General features: G+C 39.1%; 1 pseudogene; it reads right to left on the reverse strand.

The window, feature by feature from the left end:
* Positions 1 to 416, reverse strand: part of LOC141363340 (uncharacterized) — a 13,661-nt pseudogene extending 13,245 nt beyond the window's left edge.
* Between the last annotated feature and the right edge of the window lie 11,631 nt (positions 417 to 12,047).

Genomic DNA, 12,047 nt, shown 5'->3' on the forward strand with positions numbered 1-12,047 from the left:
GGAACACTATGTGCGCTCGATACATTGTTTGTAATGTTTACATTAGCATCTGATGTCGGAACCGAGCCATTAGTCTTTTCGCTCGATACAGTATTTACAACAGTAACGTTAGCGGTTTTGCTATCCTCAACTAGCGTTCGGATGCGCGATTCTAGTTCAGCAACCTTCTCAGTTAATCTTAATACTTCAATACACTTAGTGCATGTAAACCCATCTATGCTAACGGCAGAAGCTAAACTATACATGTAGCAAGTAGTACATGTTACAATAACAAGCGGAGTCTTACCGCTTTCATGCTGGGCGATGGCGTCTTTGTTTACCCGAACGCGCTCCGCGGAGCTGCATCGCGTTGGGGGTTTGGTTGTGGTACGCCTCAGTCGCCTGCGAACGTCTGGGTCCAGGGTGATGTTGGTCATGCTGAATCTGCTAAGGCCGGGCAGCGGCTCCTCCACAGCTTCCCGATCGCTTTCATGTTGGGCAATGGCGTCTCCGTTCACTCGCTTACGGTCCGTAAAGCTGCATCGCGTGGAGTACTCGTTTGTCGCATTCCTCGGTCGCTTGTGGACGTCCGGAGACATGGTGAAGTGGGCGCTGTAGCTCGCGTTGGATCTGCTCAAACCGATCAACTCCTTCGTAGCTTCCCGCTCAGGCGAGGACAGGTCAGAAAAGCATATATCAGATGAATCCGCCATTAGATCGGAAAATGCTAGCTTCAGTCGGCAGCGTTTGTTGAAGCTAGCGGGCTATATGCTAACACTGTGGGTGTTTATTAGTGATAAATAGTTTCACGTGGTAGTACTGCTCAATAATCCTCACGGTAAAGTATTCCTAGGTAAAACTTAATATATAAATAGGAATAAGATAGTAAAAAAAAGGCTTTTAGATGAAGAACTCGACGGAGCTCCGATGCACGATCTGATGCACGATCTGTTCAGCGTGAAACCGGAAACCGGAAACCAATCTGTGTTAATCTCAAGATATCAAGGCCCTGTTGGCAAAGTGTGTCGGTGGAACAAAGTTGAATGAACTTTTGAATAATGCTGGACTGAGAATTGCAATTGACAACATCAGAAGAGATAAAATGACCTTTGCCCCCCTTCAGGAAGAGAACGTGGACAACAATACACAGAGAATACCCCATGCAGATTGACCCGAAGATGCTGAGAGGTGATCCGATTGGTGAAACAGAAAATCCAACAGAATATATACAAGAACAGCTGAAACGGTGATGTGGAGAACTAGAAAAAGACCCGGAAGAAGACTTTGTTTTAGCTGCACTGTTCAGAAAAGCAATAGTGGAAGCTGTGCCACCACCGGTTAAAACCAAACTCGAAGATGTAGTCGAACTGAACTCCAAATCACACAAGGAGTTCTGTGATCATGTATTACATGCAGTCAAGCAGCACCAAAAGAATGAGCTGAAGGCAACAACAACAGAGAGAGAGAGGGAGAGAGAGATGCAGAGGGGGCTGGCAAAGTTACAGCGGAACGACTTTGTGAGCAAAACTAAGAAAAAAGCACAAGCTGTTCTGAAGGAGAAACAACCAGCTTTAATGGTGCTCATCAACACACCTGCCCCCACCATCCAGCAAACACAGATAGCAACACCAGCCCAACCCACTCCGGGAAATGCTCAACAGCAAGCCACTCTCATTGTTATCTGTGCAAAGCCAAAACAGCAAAACAGCAGTAATGGACAAAAACAGCAAGGAGGCAGAGGACAAGACAGAACAAAAAGATCACGTGATAGATGCTGGGGCTGTGAAGATGCTGGGGCAGCATGGACACTTCAGAAGCGAATGTCCGAATAACCCATCTAATTAAGATCAACAAAACTGACAGCAGAATTAACAAGACGGACGGTTGAACCAACAAGACTGGCAGCCAAACCAGAGACAGTAAGGCCCACCCAGAGCAGCAGCAGAAGTCACAACAACAATCACAGTGTGGTCCAGTGAATCTGTGGTGTGGGCCAGACCAAAGCTACTAAGGTTGCCCAGAGGATTCTAACGGGAGGGGCCAACATCCAATGATAACTGACAATGCTGACGACAGATTATTGACTCTGCAGGTTGAAGTTGAAGGCAAGTCTGAACCTATGATGACTGACACTGAAGCAAATTACACATGCGTAAGTCCAAATTATACCACACACCTCCACCTGTCTGAAAATTTTGAAAAACAAGCAGGATTTTAAGGAAAAAACCCAGCTGACACCTCTGACTGCTCCAGTCTGTCTGTAAGCAAAAGTCAAACAAGTCACTTTAGCACACCCATTAATTATTAGAAATAGATGCCCTATGTAGATTAAAATAGCAGATATCTTGTTCCCCTGATGGAATTTATATTAACAGTAAGGCAGTTAGAAAAATTACAATGATGACACCACAAGTAAACTTATGTTGGATAGGAAAATTTAGAATAGAATATATACATGATAATTACAAAATGGAAAAAGTTTGTGAAAGAGCAAATTAATGAACATAGAAGGTACAGTCTGAATTTTTACTGTATTATGATGTATGACCCCTTATGCAGAACAGATCTAGAAAAAGAGTGAATAAATAGGAAGAAAGGATAGAAAGTTCCCCTGATTTCCCCACATATAGAATAGCACCCCAAGTTACAGCTTCACAGATAGACACTTGATTGAAAAAAAAAATAAATAGAAGGATTTTTGACTCTACAGCACATGTAACTATTTTGCAGGCAAATAAATTAAGTATTAAGATCTTAGCCATATGATGAAAAATAAAATAGGGAACGCAGTAAAATTCTATACTGCTCATTTTGGAAGAGAGGAGAAACAAGAAAGTTGTGTGCACCATGGTTCTGCCAGTAGTTGCAACTGATAAGATAGAGATGCTTTGGCAGTCATCCCAGAAATACAGGCAGGCCTATCAGAAATAGAGCAGCTGATTCAAACTAATTTCTGGACAAGCTAAAACATATGTAAGTTTAACAAAAATTAGCAAAATACCCATTGTGACAGGAAACAAGAAAATGTTAGAAGCACTATTGAGGCATTAGGAGTTTTTAGTAGAAACAACAAGCTATTGTAAAACACCAATATTTTCTGTAGCTAAAGCTTTATTTTTATACATGATTGGAGAAATATAAATGATGAATTTGAAGATTGGCCAGCACACAGTAAGTTCCGGATCCACACACACTGTTAACTAGTATCCCTCCTGAAGTTAAATATTTCAATGAAATTGACTTATGCTCTGCTTTCTTCAGTATTTAACTGGACAAGAAATGCAGAAACTTTTACCTACAAAGGTAAACAACTCACTTATTCTATATTACTGAAAAATGTCCTCATTTACTTTGCATTTTCAATTAATTAATTATTAAAAACAGATTTGAAAAGATCTAGTGTTGGACAATGCGCTGTTCCAATATGTGGATGACCTATTAATTTACTATATCAAGAAAAAACAAAGAACGGCACACTGCTACTATGGCTCTCAATATTTATTATTTAAAAGACAACGTTTCGACCAAAAAGGTCTTTGTCAAGTCAAACACAGTTTGACACAGTTTTTTCTTGATTTAGTGTTTTTTTGATCGAGCACCTGTCTCAAAATATTTTTGGATGTGCACACATTCTACTCCTTATTCTATTAATTTACTATCCCACACTTGACCCATGCTAGCCTGACGTTGTCATACTCAATTCTAGTCCCCGTTTTTCAAATTGTGGTGGGTGGGGCTAAGATCGGCTGGCACCCAGGCTAGACCCATGCTGTAAAGATTATAAAACTTTTGAATAAATTATCTGAGGGGGGAGGCACAAAGCCTCTAGAGCTAAATAACAACATTGTTAAACATAAGTTAAATATTTGATAAGATTAATTGCAACTATATGCAACTAAAATTACATCAATTGGTTTTGTAATATAGTAGTAAATGTTTCTTTTGTGAATTCTTCATTGACACAATTATTCAACCCCTTAAAGAACTACCACTCTGAAGAACAGAGGTTCATTGAAGTGTTTTCAATCAGGTATTGAAAACACCTATGGATGTCAGGGAACAGCAATAAAGCCTAATAAGCACCAATTAGGCAGCTTTAAAATGACTGTGATACTCAACTCCTTCTAAACATTTACTGGTGTGGTTACAAACATGGTGAAGTCAAAAGAATGGTCCAGGAAGACAAGAGAAGAGGTGATTAATCTTCACAGGAAGGGCAATGGCTATAAGAAGATTGCAAAGATGTCAAACATACCAAGAGACACCATAGGAAGCATCATTGCAAATTCAAGGCAAAGGGCACTGTTGAAACGCTTCCTGGTCGTGGCAGAAAAAAGATGCTAACTGCGACTGCTGTGCGCTATCTGAAATGTAGAGTGGAAAAAAGTCCCCGTGTGACTGCTGAGGAACTGAGAAAAGATTTGTCACATGTGGGTACTGAAGTTTCTGCTCAGACAATACGGCGCACCCTGCGTACTGAATGCCTCCATGCCAGAACTCCCAGGCGCACCCCCTTGCTGTCTCCAAAGAATAAGAAGAGTCGACTGCAGTATGCCAAAAGTCATGTGGACAAACCACAGAAGTTTTGGGATAGTGTTCTGTGGAAAATTAGAACTGTTTGGGCCCATGGATCAACCCTATGTTTGGAGGAGGAAAAACAAGGCCTATGAAGAAAAGAACACCTTGCCTACTGTGAAGCATGGTGGGGGGTCAATCATGCTTTGGGGCTGTTTTGCTTCTGCAGGTACAGGGAAACTTCAGCGTGTGCAAGGTACCATGAATTCTCTTCAGTACCAGGAGATATTGGATGACAATGTGTTGCAGTCCGTCACAAACCTGAGGCTTGGGAGACGTTGGACCTTTCAACAGGACAATGATCCCAAGCACACCTCCAAATCCACTAGAGCATGGTTGCAGAAAAAAGGCTGGAACATTTTGAAGTGGCCATCGCAGTCACCAGACTTAAATCCGATTGAGAACCTCTGGTGGGACTTAAAGAAAGCAGTTGCAGTGCGCAAGCCTAAGAATGTGACTGAACTGGAGGCTTTTGCCCATGATGAATGGGCGAAGATACCCGTACAGGGCTCGACATTAAGGCTTGTCCGCTTGTCCGGGACAAGTGGATTTTTTGTAGGACAAGTGTAAGAGAAAAGTAGTTGTCCGACTGGACAAGTTAAATTTCAATTAACGTTACTTCACGTTATGTGCCATTAACGACGCAGAACGCGCAGCGCAAACACCGAGCGGAATATTGAACAGAGAGCGCGGCACGCCGACACACACGTTTACATGTAGGCTACTGTTATTGTTACTAAACAAGCTGTGCGCGCATTAAACCTGATCGCCGAACACGGAGGGGCGGGAGTCGCGGGACGGCATGGAGTGGAGTGGAGAGTGATGTTTCTTCAGGCTCCGGCGTGAATATAAATTACTTCACTGTGTGTCAAAAAAGCTGATTTAAGTCCGTATTTTTTCTCTTCTAACGTTCGGTAAAAACACATAATGGGCTTAAAATCTTGTTTAAGAATCTGTTTTATAACGAGAATCTCTCTTTAGCGCGCCTATGTGTGTGCTGCGCGACAGCTGATTTGAATCTGACAGAGTTCGTCACTGTACATTAAAAATCCCACACGAACATTACAGCATAAATGCTAGGTTTAAGATTGATTTGATATGTAACAAATAATCTAGATACATTTATTCTAATACGTTTTTTAAAACATGGTAATGTTTTAATGTTTTGCAATCATTGAAAAATCATCTATTATTTTCCTTTAATTGCTAGTCTGGGTTTGGTTGAAGGCTACAGTTTGTCGGTTTAAACAAGTATGTCTCACTCAAATCGTTGACTTTATTAAATGTGCATAGATGTGTGGTTAGTATAATGCACGCACACGCACAGTCCACAAAACCTCCTTTGATTTGAATCAATCCTGCTTATTTAAACTATAACTATTTACACTATTCAGCCGATCTCCTTTCCCGTTATCATTCACCTGCTCTATTCTCCGACACTGCGCAGACTCTAGCGGAAAGTTTGGAACAGTCCATTTCGCACTTATTAACAGGGGTGACCGGATTAGTCAATTTATTAAAGGTGACACTTTTCTACAATCATTGAAATGTGGGGAAAATGAAGAGAAAGGCAGCAGATATAGCATCATTCTTCAAAAAGAGTAGCAAGAAGCAGCCAAATGAATCTTAGTAAAATACATTTCAGTGCCCTACAAAATTCATGTGATTTTCTGGTCTCTATATTTTCAGCAATGGGAGATAGAAATCCTGGTTTCAAAGTAAATTTCAAAAGTTTTATTTGATTAAATAGTTTAAAAAAAACATGAGGTTGAATTATGACTATAAATTGTATGTTAATCTCAATTCATTTTAATTAAATTTCAAGTATTGTAGCAATTGTATGTTACACATTATTCTGATTAACACACATATAATACTTAAAAGTATTTTAAGGTTGGATGATAGAGATTATATATGCCACCCCAGAGTAACTGCTGGCCCCTGCCTGGCCACCCCTATGAGAAATCCCTTGCTCCGCCACTGATTAGCAAAACACAAAAATACATTATATTATAAATCTTTACCCGGACAAGTGACTTTTGTGCATGGACAAGTGAAACACAAATTTACTTGTCCAAAGGACAAGTTGCTCAAAAAGTTAATGTCAAGCCCTGCCCGTAGATCGCTGCAAGACACTGTGTCAAGCTATGCTTCACGTTTAAAAGCTGTTTTAACTGTAAAAGGATGTTGTACTAAGTACTAATATTGAATGTCACTTGGGGGTTGAATAAAACTGAAAATGATGTGAGCACAGAAAAGACATTTGTGGTTATTTCATTATAAATTTTATGTTATATTTGTCTGACCTACACATGCCTCTTTGATGTAAATTGTAAGCAGGATGACTGAATGATCAAAATCAATGTCAAACCGGCCAAAACAATCAATTTCAGTTGGGGTTGAATAATTTTGAACACAACTGTATAGGCTCCATACATATACACACATATCAGAATTGCTAGAAATGGATTATGTAATCTAAATAATCTCTGTCCAAAAGTGGCAATTAACAGACATAGCAATGCATCATGTTCTATAAGATTATCATGTTAAAATGGAATTACTCAATAAAGCAAGAAAAAAACTACCTCAAATGTGTATCTATTTAAAACATCAAAATCATCACACGCAAAAAGTCGCTAGAGCAATAGACGGTTTCATCGGATGCACGTGATACACGTCTGGATCCGAACCTTACTTCCGGTTTCGTTTTTTTAATGGTCTGACTAGTTGCTGAACTGATCTCTTGAACAAATGCCTCGTCGAAAATAACAATAAAGTTGTGTCCACGTGGACTCGCATTAAGGGTCCCTAAAGTCTGGACTACGTGATGTCATCAAAGTGTGGACTCTGAGGAGGACCACAAGTCCGGAGTGTGCCATTTGGGACAGGACCATAGACTGTAAAAAAAGATGGATGACGCGATGTCGCCTCCCACCATTGTAATGAATTGAAGCCAAAAATGTCCGACCATGGTCACCGCCATGTTACGTAAAAACGTCAGTTTGGAGCCAAGGCATGCGCAGAAGGAATCGTCCGTGGAGCCAGAGCCACGTTATCAAACTTCCGCCTAAACGCTCGCTCGACCAATTCAACCACGCCACTCATAACGACACGCCCCGTTTCTATAGCATCAAATTACTAGCTAAAATGAAACTTACCACAATAAGGAAAACACTTTTACATATATACGCGTGAAAACAACTACCTGAAAGTACCAAAACCACCTTTTGGAAACTTTTATTGGAAGTGTAAATACTTTTTTTTATTTAGAGCAGAGTCCCATTAGTTTGAATGGAGAGGGCGGGGTTATGACTTGTACTGCAGCCAGCCACCAGGGGGCGATCACAGAGCCAGAGGCTTCACTTTTCAAGGCTTATGAGCAGTGTTAGGAAAGTTCACTTTCTACATGAACTAGTTCAGTTCACAGTTCACAAATTTTAAAATGAACTAGTTCAGTTCATAGCTCATATTTCCAAATTTTGAACTAGTTCACAGTTCCAAAAATGAACTAATTTATTTATAGTTCTTTTTCCCCATATTATTTAAAAAAAATATATTGCCATATAGCCCATATAGAACCACAGACAGGAATGATTTTATCAGTTTTAACACTGAAGCTAAATGCATCAGATTTCATATTCATATCCAACTTTAAATCCTTATCCAACCAGGGTTTACGAGCATTGACTGTCTTTTAATTTTTGTATTTGCTTGCACATACCTTGAAAGGGTAGCCGGGTGCTTCAAGGGGGTTTTCCGGGCGAGAAGCGCTGCGAGGCGTTGAGTGTATGACAACTCAGGTATTGCACACCGCACGTGCACGTTAAATAGCGTGAGCTTGTCTATTTCAAGATCCAGAATATGTGTAAGCAGCCTTTGTTAATCGTTAACGATTTAGGACAAATATGATGTTATGTTATCTAATGTTAAACTATGCGAGTGGCGCAGCAGGGATTTGGATAGCAGCGTCCAGTCAGTGTTGTTTTGATGACGTATGCAGCCTGGTGGCAGTGTTGCCAGATTGGGTGTTTTTTTCCGCTACACATTAAGGCCTGTTTACAGTGTGTTTTAGACGGGTTTTCGCCTGGAAGACTCTATAGAAATCTGGCACCCTACTGAATGACGTTAAAGTGAGAGAACGTGCCGTTCACAAGCCCCAGAATGAACGAGTTCACCTTGCGTTCATCAGGCAGTAATACAGTACGTTCAGTTCACGTTCGCCCAAAATATGAAGTAGTTCAACACTGCTTATGAGGCACACCCGGACAGGACCTATAAGGTTGCTTAGTTGGCAAGGAACACAGTCACTGAGTTGGCAACACTGCTTCAGCCAATCCCCTTTTTTTAAGCAAGTAAGCCCCGCCCACTTATTAACATTGAATTTGCATACAAGTTGAAAATAAAAATGAACACGAAAATTAAAACGAAAATGAAAAAGAAAAACAGAACATAAAATTAAAACTGAACTTTACATTTTAATTTTGTCCCTATTATTGCTTGGGCATGAATAAAAAGCCTTTTAAAAAATGTATTTACAGATTCCTTTTCAAGCTTGCCTTTTAATTTTAATATTGTCAGTCTTGTCTCAAGGTTATATTGAAAATGAACTGTCAAATAATCAATTTAATTTAATTTTTCAATTTGGCCGGAATGATGCTTCATCACGTTAAAAATGAAAATGAAATAATTTAATATAATGTTTTAATTTTTATTTTAGCATTTCATTTTCAAATTTGGGACATATTTTGCGATTTTATTTTTTATTTTATAATTTAATTAATTATTTTATAATTTAATTAATTAATTTTAAAAAGTCCAAAACACCTTCCTTAGGTTTCCTCTATGGCCAGCTTAAGGGTGCGGCGTCCCAGCGCCCCCTAGTGACCAGCCGCTACTGGGTGTAAGGGGAAATCCCCTATATGGCGAGGCTGCAGACCGTCTCCATGGAAACGGAGTTGTACACTGACGTCATGGCTATATAAACCGAAGACTCTCCGCGAGCGCTCATTCCTTTGGTTAATCTGAACGACACAGGACCGATTAATTAGCGGTTGCTCTTAACAAAGCGAAAAACTCAAAACTCTACAGATACATTGTTCGAGGACAGAAAGTTTATTCAGTTCATTCAGTTTATTCTGTTTATTCTGTTTAGACCGAGTTTTCACAGTGTGTCTACAATCCACTTGATCGTGTCTTCATCACCGTCTTCTACAGACTTTGGTGGAGGTGTTGAAAAGGTGGATTTCCCCCTCCCTATCACCACTGTCAGCATCTCGACTTCATCGTTGTTCGCCAGGTGCATCGATGTAGAAGAAGCTGGAAAAGTGGATTTACCCCCAACTACCTTTCCGGTGAACTACTACTGTCCGCTGTGGGCTTTTTAGGAGGACACGCCGATGTGGTAATTGTTCCGAACGCTGAAACGTCTGTTCAGTACCCTGGACCGTTATCCTTATCAGACGACATAAGCAGCGTTTGGTTACAAACAGAAGGAGAAGAGGAGAGTGTTGTAGCTGCTGAAAACAACATAGCAGCAGGTGAGTCTGAAGTGGACGATGTAACTTTATGCATATTATATAGGCTACACCGTACAGGACATGTTTTATTAATAATAATGATAATGATAACGGTTGATAATAATCCAAAGATGTGGTACATGAATGTGTATTTAAAAGCTAATTGCAAAGCACATATTTTAAGGTGGAACGTTAGAGTTGCTGACAGGAGCAGCGCGCACGTCTTAAATTAGGTCTGCTGTGTTTCCTCTGGGATTTTTCCAGCTTTGGCGGCAGTACATAATCATTTTTAAAACGTTGAATATAAACGTGTATTTTATTATTTTCATGCTGTCGTTGGCTTTTCCTTATACTTATATCCTATGGATTATCTATATTTGATTTAAAATGGATTTTCTTAAAATACGTTTGCAGCTCAGTTCGCATCTTTATTGTGTAACGTTACAAGTTGTGTGTAGCGGAAACACTTGTCTCGTCTGTGTGTAGATTTTTTTTCTTCCAAACGCTGTTGTTGACTTCTGAGATCGTCCAGTCTTCATTCATGCAGTTTTAAAAGTAAAAGTAAATGAATTTAAGCATGAATGACATAACGGGGTGGTTTCCCAGACAGGGATTAGACTAGTTCTAGACTAAAATAAATGTAAGAGCTGCCCAAACTGAAAACAACTTGCACTGACATATCTTAAAATACATCAGTGCCCTTTGTTTTGCCTCAAAATGCATACCAGTGATGATTTTAGTAAGGCATGTTTGTTAAAACTAGTAATATTTTCTATTTAAAGGCCTAGTCCTGGCTTAAGCTAAACCTTGTCCGGGAAACCCCCCCCCCTAACATTGTTTAAACTAGAAATGTATATTGTTTATAATAAATACATATATTATATACACATGTAAATGTTTCTATACATTCATGAATGTGTGTATACATGATAATTACACACAGCACACACACATATATTATGCCAAAAATCACTTTTATTGTGTATGCGATTAATCGTTTCCCAGCCATTAATAATGTGTTTAATGAGAAAGAAATTGAAAAAGAAGTCTCGCACAAAAAATGGGAAATGCGTCACATCACTTAACTTCTGCGTTAGAAATAAGGTGGATAATTTTTTGTACAAGACATTGTTGATTCCAAAAGTACGATGTGCTTCCTTATACAACTTTTTATTTTACTCGGAAAATATCACATTCATGTGAAAAAATGGATAAAAGCTAAGCCAAAAAAGAAATTAAACATTAGACAAAATCAAGAACAAAAAGCAAGAAAGACCTATGAAGCATTTTGTTACTTTAAATTGTTGTAACTTGCCAATGGCACGAACATTTTTATTTTACATTTTTATGTACGTTTATTTGTTTTCCACTTGTTGCGAGTTGTATATTTATGTATAAACATTTGTATAATTCTTGCATTTGTGTAATTAAAAAAAAAATAAGGTATCACTTGTTTTTAAGACACAGATTAATCTTTGCCAAGGTTGTAAGTGCAGCCAACAGCAGCACGTGTTGTTCATCTGTTTTGTAATGATTTTTACAATTTTACAAATGATTTTTGAACAATTTACTGCTGTCATAATAAGCCATTTATCGTTACAGCACTAATTTACCCATAATTTATTTTTACAGCAATGGATTTTGTTCTTCCAAATGGTGTGTTGTCTTCTGAGATTGTTCAGCATCCTGGACCCTCCTCAGAAGCCATAAACAGTGTTTGTTTTGAAGAAGAAGGAGGAGACGAGAATGCTGAAAACATCTCATCAGGTGAGATTGAAGTGGACTGTGTAACTTTAACGCACACGCACAGTAATTGTGTGGATTTTTAGGCACCTGCAAATGTGATGATAGCCATTTAATGAAGGTCAATAAGGTTTTAAAGTAAAATTGGGTGATATTAAACCATTAAAGGGATAGTTCATAGAATAATTTTCTCATCCTCATGTTGTTCTAAACCTGTATAAATGTATTTTT

This window comes from Misgurnus anguillicaudatus, unplaced genomic scaffold (genome assembly GCF_027580225.2).
Source record: "Misgurnus anguillicaudatus unplaced genomic scaffold, ASM2758022v2 HiC_scaffold_34, whole genome shotgun sequence".
Classification (NCBI taxonomy): domain Eukaryota; kingdom Metazoa; phylum Chordata; class Actinopteri; order Cypriniformes; family Cobitidae; genus Misgurnus; species Misgurnus anguillicaudatus.